An 18,739-nucleotide genomic window follows, 5' to 3' on the forward strand; every position below is an offset into this window, starting at 1 on the left:
CATGATTATTATGTAAGTTATGCCTTGACCATATAAGGCAAGTTTCCGCAATTGACTGATCTCTGAATGTCCCGTTAATGATTTAACAGTCTCAACGTTTAGCGTTTTACATCTATAATAACTGTATAATAAATTATTATTATTATTATTATTATTATTATTATTATTATTATTATTATTATTATTATTATCATTATTATTATTATTATTATTATTATTATTAATACTATTATTATTATTATTACTATTTCTGCAGATCTGGTCATCTGGTGGTAGTAGAACAAATAAACGAACAGATACAGTAAGTTTGCTTTTAAAGTGATATCACATTAACATGATTAAGAACTCTGTAACCCACCTTTGCACCGTATTTTTAGTGGGACCGTAGAGCATATCACACACATATATCCTTTTGATATCAAATAATATTTGAAATTCGCCTAATAATACAAAATGTATGGAAAATTAAACTTTATAAACCAAATGATACCGGTATGTACTTAAAGTGTATGTAGCTGGGAGGAAAAGCTGTTTAGACCTTTCTTATTGAGGATATAATTGTGGGAAACTTCAATATAAAAGGTCAACATTTTCATATGATGGTCGACTTTTCATTCCAGCTACATACAAGTACGTAGGATTACATTTCTATAAAGTCTACCTAGTTTAGTTTGAGGACTGAAAAATGCCATCAAATTTGTATTATATCGTGAAAAATCCAATATCAGAAGGACATTTCTCATAATCAGAATGTAATTTGGTGTGTTTGATGTACTCCCAGATCCCACAAAAACACTATGCAAAGGTGGGTGACCGAGTCCTTAAATCAAATTTTGATTTTGTTGCCACAGAAAACACAAGCACTGAAAAATGTCAAATATGCCAATTTTTGCCATCAAATTTGTATCATATCGGGAATTTCAAAAAATCAAAATTATTTGATATCAGAAGGACATTCCTCTTATTCAGAATGTAATTTAGTGTGTCCGATGTGCTCTCAGGTCTCACAAAAATACTGTGCAACGGTGGGTGACCGAGCCCTTAAATCAAACTTTGATGCCACAGAAAACAGAAGCAACCCCAAAAAAACCGGAGCCTCTTCCATTTATCGAGATTCTGAAAATAGCCAATATCATAATATGATAATATACTATCAGATTTCTGTGATATTTGGAACGACTTCCGGTTTTTTAATATCGGTTCCATTAAACAATTCGTGTTTATAGTTGTATTCCATTTATCTCGAGTCATTTAAAGTGCATCGATATGTTGCATTTCGATGTGACCATTAATATCAGTCCAAAGTATTAAGTGGTTGCCAATTATTTAGAAACGGGTTATAATGTACGAAAGGTATCTTTAACGGAAACGCTAATTATAGCCAGACTATGGTTCAAATATAAAAAAAATAATTATTGTCGATTAGAGTGAATTAAGTGACCTTGAAAAATGACACGGACAGTATAAGCCTTAAGTACTGTAAGTTTTATATAAGAACCCAGTGTGTAAAATGGTATAGAATCGACTACAAAAATCCCCATGTGATAGCTTTGAATGTTACTTTAATATAGATATTTTTGTGGCTGTTTTGTTTTTGTTTTTGTTTGTTATGTTTCATTACTATTATTTTTTAGTTAAAAAAAAGAACTTACATATGATATTTATGTGATACGGCATGGCTAAGATCTGAGGTAACATGTTGAAATCAGTTTTGTCGCTAGCATAGTGTGACACAGACATAACTAATACTTTTGAGCGTACATTTAAAGGTTGATATATCGGGTGAAGTAGGTCATATAGCTGTATAACGGGTAAGAGGATGTTGATAACAGAGGTAAGAGCCTGTAAAACGTCACAATACAGAATGAGTAAACTTTCTCTGTGTAGTTTTCTATTACCTGTCGAAAGCTTACCCTTTAGAGTGCTTATAGGTTTATTATTTCATGTCGCTAGAACTGGTACTGGGACTTGGAAGCCTATGTAATACAAATCTCGCCATTATAAAAACAAAATTCTGGTTTTATCGCTCATTCAATCTGTTGCTTTGAGAAACGTGTAGATATAGGAAGCGTAAACTATACGGCAACCGATGTGTAAATGTATTTTATATAAGCACTAAATACAAAAAATAAGAAGAATTATTATACATCTCGTGATAATAAACGTATATCTAAGCCGCACATCTCGTTAGCCAATCTAATAGTGGACATTAATATTCCTTTGTATGCATTATTTCGCATCATTTGAATTTGTAATATTAAACATTAATACAGCTGGATCTAATTTGATCAGTAATGATTATTTTGTTAGTTATGCCTTGACTGGGATTATAAGGCAATGTTCCGCTTTGTGGACAACTGGAGGAACCATATGCATGATATGACGTATTGAAAGTTTTAGTTGGCAGTGATCATGTTAAACGTGATAAAGCAATAATTAGTTATCCATTCTAAATGTTAGTTGGACTTTAGGTGTTTCCGACTCAACTCTAATCTAAATTTTATTTCAACATCAAATTAATTTTCATTTGAGCTGTTGTTTCACGCGGCTTAATCCAACGCAAGAAACAACCTTGACATTAATAACGCAAGCTTGAGTTTCCTTACCTTGCTTACGTGTGTTGAAGGGAACTAGTTAACATTATATTTTATTTATGTGTTTTTTAAAATATATGATAGTCAACATTTATTTAAGCTTATCATTGAAGGTGAAAGAGTTTGGGTAAAGCCACTCAAACAGTGTGCTTCACCACAGGACTGTGCGATAGAGGTGAATGTGAAGCTATAGAATACTGTGATTTTCAAAACAAAAGTAACTTTATATTAGTATGCTGTTTTAGATTTCTAATAAAATGATATGACACTTGATATTAAGCCAATACAATGTCCATAAGCAGTACGTCTCAATAGTTCCAAATGTTTTTTCTGTGTATTTGTTCGAACCTAAGATATGGTTGTATAAAAGTATTAATACACATACATAAATTTACTCCAAGCAAGTCATCCAATGTATAACAAAGAGTTATGATGTATCGACTGCTCAGTGCCAGAAGTGTGTATGTACAATAGCTGCTATGTGTAGATGAGTGCAATATACTGTGAATTGTCATATGTTCATAAGGCAGCTATTGCACTTACCCACTTGTGGTACTGATCAGTCGGTATGGTTATCTTTGTTGTGACTTAATTTGCAGTGGCATATGTGTTTGCTCATTGACTTAACTTGACTTGAGTTAATAATAATTTGAGTAGTTTTCTTAAACGACTTTCCACAGCTTCCTGTCCTGCATAGATATTTCCCCAAAACACCACAAAAAATGTGATATTTTTGGAAAATATCTTCAATAAGAAAGGTCAAAATTTTCAATTGATCGTCGGCTTTTCATCACAGCTACATACACTTCAAGTACATACCATTACATTTATACAAAAGACTATTAAATTAAAAAAATATCAATTTTTAATCATTTGCCATAAAATCAGAATTATTTGATATCGGAAGGACATTCCTCGTATTCAAAATGCAATTCGATATGTCTGGTGTGCTCTCAGGTACCACAAAAAAATATTTGACAACGTCGCTTTCCGAGCCCTTAATGTATGTATGTATATTATTATTGTTTTTTGCGGCTTCTTTGTTTTGTTTTTGTTTGTTATATGTTTTCATTACTATTATTTTTTTAATAAAAAGAGAAGTTACATACGATATTTATGTTGAAACGGCATGGTTACGATCTGAGGCACAGGTTGAAATTAGTTTTTGCTAACACAGACATAGCTAGAACTTTTCAGCGTACATTTAAAGGTTGATTTATCGGGTGAAGTAGGTCATATAGCTGTATATCGGGTAAGAGGATGTTGATAACAGAGGTAAGAGCCTGCAAAACGTCACAATACAGAATGAGTAAACTTTCTCTGTGTAGTTTTCTATTACCTGTCGAAAGATTACCCTTAGAGTGCTTAGGTTTATTCCATGACGCTAGAACTGGTACTGGGGCATTGGAAGCCTATGTAATACAAATATCGCCATTATAAAAACAAAATTCTAGTTTTATCGCTCATTCAATCTGTTGCTTTGAGAAACGTGTAGATATAGGAAGCGTAAAACTCTACGGCAACCGATGTGTAATGTATTTTACATAAGCACTAAATACAAAAAATAAGAAGAATTATTATACATCTCGTGATAATAAACGTATATCTAAGCCGCACATCTCGTTAGCCAATCTAATAGTGTACATTAACATTTCTTTGTATGCATTATTTCGCATCATTTGAATTTGAAATATTAAACATCAAATTTGATCAGTAATGATTATTTTGTTAGTTAATGTCTTGACTGGAATTATAAGGCAATGTACCGCTTTGGGCATTTGTAGGTAGCCTACCATAATACATGATATGACGTATTGGAAGTTTTACTTAGCCATACTTTTGGCAGTGATCATGTTAAACATGATAAAGCAATAATTTGTCATTCAGTCTTGGACTTTAGTCTTCAGGTCTTTCCGACTTAACTTTATTCTAAAATTAATTTCAACATCAAATTAATTTTCTTTTGAGCTGTTGTTTTACGAGGCTTAATAATCCAACGCAAGAAACAACCTTGCCATTAATAACGTAAGCATGAGTTTCCTTACTCTGCTTAAGTGCGTTGAAGGGAACTAATTAACATTATGTTTTATTTATGTTTTTTTAAATATGATATTCAACTTTTATTCAAGCTTGATGGTGAAAGAGTTTGGATAAATGCACTCAAGTAGCGTCATATAAGACATTCTTCACCACACGACAATACTTTTAGTAGTATGTTGTTTTAGAGTTCTAATACAAAAATGATATGACACTTGATAAGTCAATTGCTATTACATGTACAATGTATGTACAGAACGTCCCAATATGGTTTTTCTATGTATTTGTTCGAACCTAAGAAATGGTTGTATAAAACATTGAATATATACATACGCCAAGTGAATCATCCAATGTATAACGTCCACTGAGGTTGTTCGGACACTATGGTCTGTGTGTTTTTCTCAAACTTGACTGAGTTAATAATAATTTGAGTAGTTTTCTCGAACGACTTTCCACAGCTTCCTGTCCTGCATTGCTGTCTCAAGGTATAATTTATGAAGTCCAGTGTCTTGTTGTAGAACATCGAAGTGTTTTGATACTGGACTGTCCTCACTCCTGAATCAGTGACCAGCAAATCATGCCATTTTCCTGGTCTACTTAATTATCTTAAGAGATCCCCATACAACTCTACACAGAAAGACGGTTCGAATCATTCTGGTGCAAAATCCATTCTACTATTTGGTCAGTTTTTTGGCGTGATTGTCCATCCCTTGCAACCGCCACAGGCTTACCAACATAGCGGGCCATGTAGCATACTTTCCATGCTCCAAGGTACTCGAAGTCCTCATTATATTAACATGTTTTATCAGTTGAACATTCACGAACCCCCGGCACGTATTAGACATACAGAAGAGGAAATGTGGACAATAGTATCATTGAAAACGTTTCCTTGAATAAAATAAAATGTAATAATTTTGTTTGCACACCTTTAAAATTAATTCCCTTTCCGGATTCAAATAGTCGGGGTGATTGTATTTGACACCATTTGAAGTCGTCGAGTTGTCACTGTGGTGTCATTATATCTGAAGATATTAACTATCGGCACATGCCACAACCTGTTCAATGATATTTCAGTATCGGCATAACATTGAGGTTCTGTGTTGAGTTGTTGAAAACTAAATTATTAGCATAGGTGGCTCTTGTGTTGTGCAAGATCATGATTGTATCCTTATATACCTGTTGGACTAGTAAAACTTATGGATTGGCCAATTAATAATTTTGGGACACCCTAATTAAAACTTCTTTGCCTCACTACATTGTATTGTTTTTATCTTTCTAGAATTTAAATGAACAGATTCGGGAACACTTTAGAGGACTTTTACAGAAAGCAGCCGAAAGAAGATTACAAAATACACTACAACAGGTAACTTGTAATTATTTGAATATAGTAGAATATCAGTGCATCAATTACGTAATCAATTATTGCTTTTGTATACAATTCAGTGTCTCCTTAAAAAAACAATAGATATAGAAAAAATATCCGTTGTTCAGGACTTATCTAGACATACACTCTCAGAAATAAAGGTTCTAAAACGGCTTAAAGAACTTTTTGCCATATACAAATCACAAGAAAGAAGTTCTTTAAACTGAAAGAGCCCTTAGAAGTTAAAAAAAGTGTTTGCAGAACCATATTTGGTCTTCATAGTTGTTGGTTCGTTAATTGCCATAGAAGTGATGTAATTATCGGATTAACTACCATAGCAATAGGTTAAAATTATTTTTGAATATATCGCCCTGCACTCCTCATCACCTGTTTATGTCTACTCTGCAATCATAGATTGAATACAATACCGCCCTTTTCAAAGATACTAATCTTACAGGTGCGAGAGATCAGCATGATATGAATATTCTATAGAATTACGATCCAGGTATTTATCTCTGTTCTTTGACATCTATCTCTCAATGCAGAGATACCGCGTGAATGTAATAATGCAGTGCGACATATTCAAAAATTGTTTTAACCTATAGAGGTTATCCACTTTACTCATGCGTGATTTCTAACAAAAGGCACTGATTCCCGTATTCCTCATTCAAACCAATTCAATACACGACCTCGGAGTTACCTGCATGACTTTGGCGGGCTATTTTGAAGCATTCATGGTTGCACATGCAGGTACTTCTTTTGAAAGTCCTAAACAAGGTATAGCAGTCGCTGATAGGATTATGCAACTTATAGAACACGGATAACCTCTATTGCTATTATTACACCACTTCTACGGCAAATAGGACCGTTGAAGTTTCCACATAGACGACAGATTTTAGAACCATTATTCTGAGAGTGTATCTCTACAAATCTGCATCAAACCTTAAAAACTTTCATTTTAACTGCAATTTGTATGTTGCAAGTATAAAAGTACGTTAAACTTTGCAATCAAAATTACAGTCAGCATTAGAAGTCAAATCAGAATTCAGAACACATCAGAATTGTATCCGCAGCCTTTATTACAATCCAGGATTACGATACACACCCGATAGAAACCCAACGTGCCCCATCCCAACTCCACTATACTAACAGTCCACCCAGCCCCATAATCCTCACACACATTCCCATACGTGGAAGTCCATTGAAAGCGAGTCCCCAATTTTCCAAATGGTGTGCCAACGATTGCTTGCCCCCCCTCTCGGCCTGCCAAAAATCGCTTGCTTCCCCCCCCCTCCCTCTTGGCCTGCCAATAAAATTTCCCCTACCCCCTTTGCTTTGAGCGCAGCGAGCGAGAAAACTTGCATATTTAAGCGTTTCCGTACTGTTCTGTGGGAGGCCTTTTTTTTATAATTTTAGCCCATTTTTTACCATTTGCGTCAAAGCCCCTCCCCCTCCCCCCACTGAATTATCCTGGCTACGCCATTGCTGTTAAACGGGGAATTTGTCCTGCTGATACAGTATAAATTTGTTTTAGTTCCTATAGTTAACCGGGGGCAGTTTTTAATCACGGATATGGTAGGTACTACTCGTACTAGTACTGTGGAGTCAATATCTCAGCCCATTGAACATATTTCCAACTGGGGATGTCCCGAGTTTGAATGTGAGATTTCACGTGTGTGTCCCGTTTGCAGTAAATTATGCGTACCCCATCCACACCCACATAATGTGTATATAATGAATATAAAATATTATTAAATGACATTTAGGGTTCGAAAACTTGATCTTTATTAAAATTTGAAGCTAGTAATTTATACAAAATACATCATACGCACATTCAAAAACTCTCTCATTTCAGAGATCTACGTAATCAATATTTTTAACTGAATTATCTTCTAATCTTGATGCACGCAATTGTCAGATGGTTATTGAATATTTCTTTAATATTCAGTTTATCTATATGAAAGTCATTTGTTTTACAAGTGGTCTGGACGTTCTAGTTACTTTGAAAGAGAATATGAATATGTCTGGACTTGAACACACACAAAAAGATGTCTATGCGCAATACAATGTCAATGAAGTCTTAAAAGAAATTTCAATAAAGAAACACTAAACCAAGAGCCCGAAATGCAATACGCGGACAATAAAGGAATGTTTATTCTCATGTGGCCTGCCTAGGTATATGGTTTCTTGTTTCTTAATTTGCTCAGGTTGTACTGAAATCATTTTGTATTATAATAATATTCAAAGTGGCAGAACTTGAATATTTTTCTAAAAATAGGTGATTCAACGATAAATTAGTTGGGTTCTAAACGTAATAGCTCTTAATTAAAAGTTTTAAACATTACAAATGAGCTAAAAATTGCAGTTATACGTTGTGCCCTATAATTGTTACAGTGTTGATATAATTGTAGGAACCTTAAAGTATATTCATTATCTCGCAGAAACTGAGATAATTTGGAGCTAATCATGCTATAAAGAGGGACATTTTAATATAATATATTTGTCGTAATAAAAAGTGTTATTCACATGTGCATTAAATTTAAAGCAATTTAAAAGAATTGGTCACCATTACTATGATTGCTTTAATTCCCAACACGGCAAATATAAAATGGCTTTCGTTTCTTCTCAATCCCCTAGATTACTTCTTAATTGTTATAAACATGACCATGATGACTGCATAGGTATACAGAGTGTATCGGAAAAAATTGTACGGTCAAACAAAATTGCTGATAAGATCTTGCCCTCAAAAATAAATGTCCTGGACCATGTGGACCGGTTTAAGAAATTGTGTCTGCAGTGCGTGCTACTCTGACTACAATACATTTATTGCTATTTAATTTCAATCAGTGGAACGGATTGGAAATGAGGTATTTCCGTAAAATTCATATATCTCAATAATGAGATGATATATGAAAGCTGATTTAATGTGCCAATGCATAAAGTATTCCGTCATGTTTGATTCCAGCATTAAAATACCCAAAAATGTAAATTTCTGGCGGTGCTTGTGTTACTTGTGTTGTGAAATCAACACATTTTAGTCGAGTAGATAACCATAAAATATCATGTGTAAAGTTGGGTATGACCATCATAGTCACTTTAAATGATAGTTTAAATGTCAGTTGTGTAGATGAAGAATTTGACGGGTGCCCATTGGGTACCCTTGAGGATTTCGAGATATTCTGAAACACACATGTCAGTTGTGTAGATGAAGATTTTGACGGGTGCCCATTGGATACCCTTGAGGATTTCGAGATATTCTGAAACACAGAGAGGGGGGGGGGGTCAAAATTCAAAATTGCTCAAATTGTGTTGAAATCAATTCCACAATATTCCTCTAGCAATAAGAATTCAGAAAATATATAATCTGACATATCTACTACATATCAGTCTTGAGTTACTAGTGGAAAAGATCGAAGGTCATGCTACATTTGGGCTTCACGGGCTTGACATGGGTCAAAACAGAAAATATCCTTTGATTTTGACGAATATGGCCTCAAACTGTTTATCTTGTTATAACAATCCAAAACTAATAGTTTGCACTACGTAGGACATTTTGTTATCAATGAAACACAGCATAGATCACAGTCAGAGGAATCAATGGGTACTGACCCATTTCGCTGCGTTACCTAACTAATAAAATGCCATAGTAAAAACTATTCTTTTTCAATTGTTATAATATCCCAGCAAACACAAAAACGTTTTAAAAACGTTTTTAATAAGTCATATTTTGGCTTTTGGTTTACATAAAAACGTTTTAATAACATTAAAATGTCGGGTTATTTAAAGGTCATGAAAACGTTTTTAAAACGTTGTTGCAAATATTTTAGGCAAACATTTTTCGCAAAATATTTTTTCAACCACAAAATAACATTCTGTTTAGAATGTTTTGTATCAAGTTTTCAAAAATGTTTTAAAACGTTTTGTATGAAAACACACTACAACAATATTTTTAAAATGTTTTCAAAAATGTTATTGTAAACTATTTTTGCAAACATTTTTTGCAAATATTTTGTCAACACTTAAATAACATTATGTTAAAATATTTGCACCCAGCAAACACAGAAATGTTCTTAAAATGTATTTTTGAAAACGTTTTAATAACATTTTAAAAATGTCGGGCTATATAAAGGTCATGAAAATGTTTTTAAAACGTTGTTGCAAATATTTTAGGCAAACATTTTTCGCAAAATATTTTTTCAACCACAAAATAACATTCTGTTTAGAATGTTTTGTATAAAGAATACAAAAATGTTTTTGGAATGTTATTAAAACGTTTTTATACCCTTTATATAACCCGGCATTTCAACATTTTCTGTAAAACATTTTTTGTTTGCGCAGCAGTACATTATCAAAAAATGATTTTTAATGGTATGAAAACGTTTTATACCCTTTATATAACCCGACATTTAAACGTTTTTTGACAACCTTTTATAACCTTTTGCGAATGATGTCGAAAACGTTTTGTGTTTGCTGGGATAACAGGATAAACAAGTTTTAACAATTTTCATCAAAATCGGATATTTTCTATTCGACCTTTTTGCTAATTATTCCTCCTAATACCCTCTTACCCCAGGCTTGATAACTATTGCGCAGCCATTTATTTCAGCGCCATCAGTTTTGACGACTATGTATCTTCACAACTGATGGCAGTACCGCGAAATTCTGCGGGTGCGAATAACGTGCAACTTGGATCATGCTTGGATTAAGCCATTACTGCGGAAACATTTTTTAAAGGCACAGGTTGAAAATCCTCATTTCCCATAGAAATGGGCAGACTATATTAACAAAAGTAGGTGTAAATTGGACCTTATTCGCCACGATGTGACTTTATATTATATGCGATGCAAGGAAGAAGAAGAAGAAGAAGAAGAAGAAGAAGAAGAAGAAGAAGAAGAAGAAGAAGAAGAGGAAATCGCCTTGATCGAAGGATGAAATGTAAAAATTTGTCACTTTTGAAAGGAGGAACAGTAGCGGGCCGAGGACTGTGGCCTGGGGCACACCTGATAAAACTTTGGCTGATGTAGAACGTTCTTCTTCAAGAACAACTGTCTGCGAGCGTGATTTAATGTAAGGAACCCTGAGATCCAGTAAATATTTCCAGTAATACCAAAATGTCTCAATTTCAGGAGATGAGTCTTTGATGAGGGACGCGATCAAACGCTGTTTACCCTTTTCTACTTATTTAGCAATATCATCCACTGTAATGAGTAACTGGGTATCACAAAATCTGTGTTTCCTACAACCATATTGTCAGTCAATCAGTAAGTGATGACGTTCAAGGTGGTACATTATATGGCGATGGATAACATGTTCGAGCCACTTGCACACAACAGACGTAAGCCATATGGGACGGTAATTGCTCGCATCGGTTTCACTACTTTATTTTAAACTCGGGAGACACATAAGCAGTAGTCTAATCATCTGGGAGTTCACCAGTTGATATAGATTGATTGAAAAGAGCTGACAAAAGTGGAACTAACTCCACGCTACATTCTTTTGGAATTCTATTTGGAATGTTGTCTGGTCCAGAGGCCTTGGAGGGGTTAAGATCATTCAGAAGTTTCTCTATGCCAGCGGCCGTGGTTTCAAGTGGTTCAATGTTAGGAAAAAATCGTTCCAGCTCGGGAAGGTTTGAAGCATCTTCGCGGGTAAAGACAGATTTGGAAAATGATTTCAAAACATCTGCTTTGCCAACATGATCAGAAACGGTTTCCGTACCATTTTTGATGGATGCCCACCAACATTGTCCGCCCGCTTCGATTTTGCATACTTCCAAAACTTCTGTGGGTTCTGCTGGAGGTCTTCCTCTAGCATAACGGAGATATACTCATTGTGGGCTTTATTTAGGTTCCTCTCCGGGCGCCTTTGAAGAGTTTGAAATCTTCAGAATTTTTTTATTTACGTTGCTTATTATGCAGTATTTGGAGCTTTCTGCTTTGGCGATGAAGTGCAGGAGAAAACCAAGGCAGGTTAAACCCTGTGGAAGAGTACTTTGAAGGTTTATATTTTTCAGTGAGCTGCATAAGGGAATCTCTCGGGTGGATTCAACTTTCATTAACAGATCTTAATTTCATTCTTGGAGAAAACATTCACCAAAGGTTGGCAAATCATCGAAGGTCGTCAAATTTACCTTTTTTATAGAGGAAAAAATTGCGACGAGCAGGTTTGGCTGTTGTACAACCGGTATTAACATGGATCTTCACCATACTATGATCACCTTGGTGCATTCAACAATGGCTCCATGATAGACCTCTTGAGTTTTTAAGAATTTTGATGAATTGTTTACGTGGAAGCATAGTAGCTTACTTAGCAGAAGGTTATTTGTAGTACCAAAAATTACATATCTTCACAGTCGGCAAATTTTAAGTCTACAGTTGTACTTACAGTCTTGTCTAAGCCACTGGAATAATTGAACTTAATCTTGGAATCAGATTGTTTTGTGAGGCTTCTATACAAGTTCAAAAACAACATTATGACAAAATAAAGTACACACATTAAATTAACGTCAGCCTACTTTTAACATTTAGCGTTTCTCCCTCCACCATATCATGAGATTACTCGTATACATTTGCATTTATGTTGTTGCAGAGAAATTCAAGTAAATAGATCAATAAATAAATAATGTTTAGACTGGTAACTTTTCCATAGTATTCATCCGGTAGAGTTAACACCCACGTTGTTACTCCTGTCTCTAACCATTTCCCTCTTATGTTTATCATTTAGTTTTAGTTGAACAACGTAAGTGCGATGTTGAATTCAGCATTTTCATTGAAGTCAATCGCATACAAATTGGCTTGTTAATAATTCTATATAAACAGATGACAAAGGTATTTGAGCCGTTTGGGGCAATTTCATGTGGTTAACAACTAAAATATTTGAAACGTCTGTTGTAAGTTTTATGACTTTTCTGATTCAGATTCTAAATTCAAATGTTCGTATTAGTGTTAGTGTATATCCGTGTTTTACTGATAGCCCCAGTGATAAGAGCTCCAGTGGTTCACTGTATGTGTATATATTCATATGATTTGAAATACAAAATATGTATTTCTTAAAAACAAATACAACATTTACTCACTAGTTGATGGTTTCGCTTCTCTTGGACAAAAAGTGATTGCTTGAGTAATTGTTGTTAAGTATGTTTAGTAATACATTTTTCTATTTGTTCTTTTTTCTTTTACAGCTTACGAATCCTGCTAGTAATGAAAGTAGGGACTTTCTTGTGGAAAACTAGATGTAATTATTTTCTTCAGCAAAGTCACCGACGAAGGCCCGCCCATAACTCCAAGATGTACAAGCCAAACAACAAAGAACCATGGATGAGTAATATTTGTTCATCACATTCAAATCAAAAGATGTTTTCTACCATGAACACCTTACTATCAACGGATAATGTAAAAAGATATTGGATACAGTTGGACTTCGTTACGGAGAATTTAGCACACGTGCTTGGAAACATCAAACTGTTCTATAAGCAAAATGATAAATAAATATAATTAATAACAGTACCAGGCACTAAATTAATACTTATAAAAGATGATACTTTAAAATAGTACAAACAAGACAAATGGATTAATTGCAAATAATGTAAGTAATTCTACAAAAAATATCCAGCCAGACTGAGCTACCGCGTGCTATACCCACATATTGAGCGATTTGTCATTCTGCCAAGCAGTGTCTTTGTGCCTGGGCTGGATGGAAGTTATGTGAAAGACGGTGATGAATTTGGTATAGAAGGTGTCAACATGGCGTAGAAAATGTCGACGGCTGTGACGTATGCCCATGTTCACTGATGTAGAATTTGAGTCCAAATGAAGAGATCGAGTGGAAATTTGAAAGAAATCGAATCGATTAAAATGATTAAATAATTATTATACTAAATATACTAAACAGAGAGTTTGCGAAATGAAGTTTGAAAATTTACTTCAAACTGCAACGGCAACTTCACTAATATCGATTGGATAGCTTGCTCAAATTTACTTCAACGCCAACGTCTGATTGGTTACTGCACCAACAACATCTTGTTGCTTAAACTCGAGACATGTACGTATCAATTGGCGATCAAAAGCAGGGTGTGTGTAAGAGCTTGTAAGCGACTGCATTAAAATGTCTCCCTTTTGTTTAGTCAAGTGGGTTATTAGTCAAGATGTCCCATGTATAAGAGGAGCTGTACCTCCCTCTTAGCTACCGCCGCTGCACCTCCATGTCCACTTCCAATACCCTCTCTCTCCTCCTCCCTACCCCCTCTCTTACCAGGCGCAACCTACCATGTCATATTCTATTTAAAGATATATGAACCTGCAATCTCTTCCAGAAGTATGCTACACTGCTCGATCCATTAAAAATAAGCCATTTATACGGAAACTTAATCCCTTTACCGTTGAAGTTTTCACAGAACGCAATTTCGCAAACTGATATTTTTTTACGTCATGGTCACAAACAAAAGTATATACCAAGCTTGACGTTTGGAATTTTAAAAAAAATATTTTAACCTAATCAATTTGGTTAACCTAACCTAATTTCAAACATTAATTTTCAACAAGTGGTGCCTTTTTTACCCGAACCAAATTAGATTTCAAATAATTGGTGTTTTAATTAGATAATATATAACAGGTAATTTTGCAGTTGATGTGGAAATGTGGAAACTATTGTTCTTAAATTAAATTTTGCGTATTTTCGTTCACATGTTCCACACGTTGAAGTTTGTTCTTCCGAACCGTATTTCGCAAACTCTCCAATAATAATACTGATATTAAAAACATCAACAGCAACAACAACAACAACAACAACAACAACAACAATAATAATAACAATAATAATAATAATAATAATAATAATAATAATAATAATAATAATAATAATAATAATAATAATAATAATAATAATAATAATAATAATAATAATAACAACAACAACAACAACAAACAACAACAACAACAACAATAATAATAATATATAATAATAATAATAATAATAACAACAACAACAATAACTACAACAACAACAACAACAATAATAATAATAATAATAATAATAATAATAATAATAATAATAATAATAATAATAATAATACAAGAAGTAATAACTAGTATTTTTAATTATGTATAAGCAATTATAATTTAGAAGGATATTATATTAACAATACAGCAAGAAATACTTTAAGTACTTTTAAAAAAGTGTAGAAAGATGAATATTTTATCAACTTTACATTAACATTTGTATGGAGGTATGAGCGAGCTTCTCTCACATTAAATGATATGGATTTTAGATTGTTTTCGTTCTCTGTTTTTAAATTGTCTGTTTTATATAATTTTATAAAGGTTTCAGATAACATGCTCCATGCACAATGAACTAAACGAGCTCAATATCCCCCGTTTCGTGTGTTATTTGACACCAATTGTTGCAGTTTAACTGAGGTAAGCTGCAAAATCTACGTCCATTAAGCTTTTTTAAATAATGCTTAAACAATTACCGTTAAGATTTTTTACGGTCTATGTTGACTGAAATTAAAAATATTGTTTAAAAGCTATTAAACATCATTAACATCAGTATCACCCAAATCAGAGTTCCCACAGACTCTCAAAGTCACGGAATTTTGAAAAATAGCAATGGAGAGATCCTGGAATTTAGATTAGATCAATCATCAGAAATTCCAGAGAGAGATGGAAAAAGATTGCACAATTCAGTAAGCCAAAAGGTACCAGTTATGTTCAGCCCTGTATATCCTAAACAAAGACAGATATGTCATAATTGGAATTGGCTCGAATTTAAGACCTCATTTGTTGAAATTGTTCTAGAAATAAAAACACGACGATCCAAATACCCAAGGAAGATGCCAATTTAAAAGTTGCAGTTTGCTCCATTGCAAGCCCTATTGATGTGTACACAAAGCGTTCGCGAACAAGAGAACTAGCGCCGCGCTTCCATTGATTAGCACGTTAAAACAAGAACACAAAAGTGCAACTTTTGATTTCGTTTATTCATTAGGTCTTAGATCACCGTGTTTTTAATTCTCAACCAATTATAAAGAGTACAGGTATTGGCTGCTTTTGACATACTTGTATTTATTTAGGATATACAGGGGTGAACACAACTGGTACCTTAATTTTTATGGCTTACTCAATATGAATATAAAGAACGGGAAAAGAAAAACATTCTTTGTTTGATCAATAACGGTGGCTGGATCATGTCGAGTCGATTTCAAATATTTGTTGTGCATGTAAATATCTGTTAGTTTTGATTTTTGTGATTCGGTCACTGAAAAGTGGAATGTACAATTGAAGTCTGTGGGCAACTAAATGATCGGTACAAACTACGAACTTTTTTACATTACTAAGTTTCACAGTAATTGTTTTGCAGCTATTCTGTCAACGGGAAAACTGTATATTTTACGGTGTGTAAAATGGCAAGGTGGTAAAATTTACAGCACACTGAATATTGCTGAATTAATTTTTATGATAACAGTACTGTAAAATTACAGGATTGTTGTGGGTGATTTGCTTCACGATATTTTACTGTAAACATTTATTACTGTGTATTTAAACTGGTTTAGCCTTTTAGTTAGACAGTTCGTTTAAAATGTATACAAATGTGTAAGATCTTGTACATTTTAATTGATTTTTATGTTCAGAACTTATCAGAACTTATCAAGCATATTATTGTTATCTTTTAACATGTTTAAACTGCTGATGTGTTGTAGAGTGTGCCTATACCACAAAGAAAAATTGTATTTTATCACAGGTTTATTTTGTTGTGTAATAGGTTTTGTACATAGCTGCGGCAGAAACAAACTTACCCAACGTTGGACAAAACAGGCTTCACGTTTATTTTGATCCAATAGCGCTATCAGTGCCCGATGGCTATAAACCGATTAGCCTTTCTATCGTACACGTACACTAAATATTTGAATAGTGCTATCGCATGTGCATTTAAAATAAACAAAAACGATAGGGCCATACATTATTATGAAAGTCTACAGGAACCCTGCTATTGCTCGATATAATTACATCGTCATGGTAGGTTATAAGAGCCATATCGGTATATCGGGGCACCGATAGCGCCATGGGTCCAAACTGAACGTCGCGCCTTATCCAACAATTGGTTAAGTTTATCCAATGTTTGATCCAACGTTGGGCTATAAACCTGCAATGAATAACCTTTGTTTTTGTGGGTAAATTATACTTTCTCACTGTAGCACTGTAAATATATATTATATCAAATCTTACAGGTGCACTTGCTATTTAGAGAGACGAGATTATAAGAGATACAGATTTATCAGCTTATCATAGAAAGCAGAAATAGGAAGCGCAAACATTTCACTTTTGTAAACCAATGGAGCTATACATTTTCGGATTATTCAAGGACATTTCAAGCTGGAAACTTAAATTTCGTTTAAGTATATAATAATGAGATCTCTCAATTTTCTTATCATATTTTGGCATGTATATTGAAAAATTTTCGCAATCTGGCAGTATTGCTATACATACTTACATTATATAAAACATTCTATTATCAGATTTTTTTTCTAAATAGCCTTTAAGATATTTTTGCCCTCTATATGGAACGCTCAAGTTAAACTAATGAAAGAACCCGTTTAGTTTCTTTAAAAGGTTCTTTAACCTTTAGTAGAACCATTTTGGCCTTTTAGAACCTTTTCTTTTCATTATAGAATCGTTGAGGATTCCATATAGAGGACAGGTTTTAGAACCGTCTTTTCTGAGAGTGTACAGATTTCTAATACGGGTTTCTTTGTTTTCAATTTACTCTTATTAAGGGTATCTATAAAAATAAATTTGGCGATTAACAAATCATTTGTATGACAAGTTCATAATTGAATGGGCTCTTATAAATTAACTAGTTTAATCGGTTTCAGGGCAGAAAGAAATCAAGCGACCACCGTATATCAGCTTTGTCATGATTGTAATTGTATGCTTTAGAAACATAATAATCTTCGATTTACTTCAACTTTGTGTGTTTTTTGATTCCTTTTATTTTCTCTTAAAAAATGATTGAAGATAATCAACAAGTATCCGGATTTATTTGTAACGAATACGAACTAACCCGTTTTTATAATTGCCGAGTTGAATGTGTCGCAAAGAGTAAGCCCTGCGTAATTAATCTAATCAATATCAGACACGGTTACTATATAGTTAGTCTAAACTTATTCGAGAAAGTAATTTGTAAACGATATGAAAATTGAGTGATCTCTAAATGAAACATCTAGAACTGTACTATTCCTTAGGATGTATGAATATGGTGTGTGTACATGAAACAGCAAATAATAGAAAGATTTATTTAAAACTATGTCTTTAGCGTTCTTATTTTGACTTATGTTTCTATGTTCTTGGTTTGTGAAAATAAATATTATTCATTTATGAATGTTTCTGACAAACATAATTCTTACGAGTATATTATGCTACCATTATGCTGGCATAAACACTTATCAACACCCAACATGTACACATGTGACAAAAACACCCCTACCATTGCATAATATAATATTTAAACGGTTCCAAAAAGTCCCCCCAAAAAAAAAAAAGTCCCCCTAACCCAAAAACGGCTTGATAAATTTTCTTGTTAAAGTTTGGAACATTATAAGCTGATTAGTTATGCATCAAGTGAGCGGGTTTTTGTTGCTACTTTTTATCATCTTTATTGCAAAATGCAGCCATTTATGAAATTTTCGGCAAAAAAAAGTTGCATTTTTCTACATAGGCTTTTTATGCTTCAATTTGTGTTTGACAATTTT

The 18,739-nt window shown here is 33.6% G+C and overlaps 1 long non-coding RNA gene across 1 annotated transcript; it reads left to right on the plus strand.

Annotated features, from left to right (window-relative positions):
* The first annotated feature begins 255 nt into the window (after positions 1 to 255).
* Positions 256 to 18,291, plus strand: LOC140155137 (uncharacterized). Its single transcript, XR_011859345.1, has 3 exons — positions 256 to 301; positions 5,911 to 5,994; positions 13,175 to 18,291. It is a non-coding gene; the product is annotated as an uncharacterized lncRNA (long non-coding RNA).
* Positions 18,292 to 18,739: the final 448 nt, after the last annotated feature.

The sequence above is a fragment of the Amphiura filiformis genome, chromosome 6 (assembly GCF_039555335.1).
Source record: "Amphiura filiformis chromosome 6, Afil_fr2py, whole genome shotgun sequence".
Taxonomy (NCBI): Eukaryota; Metazoa; Echinodermata; class Ophiuroidea; order Amphilepidida; family Amphiuridae; genus Amphiura; species Amphiura filiformis.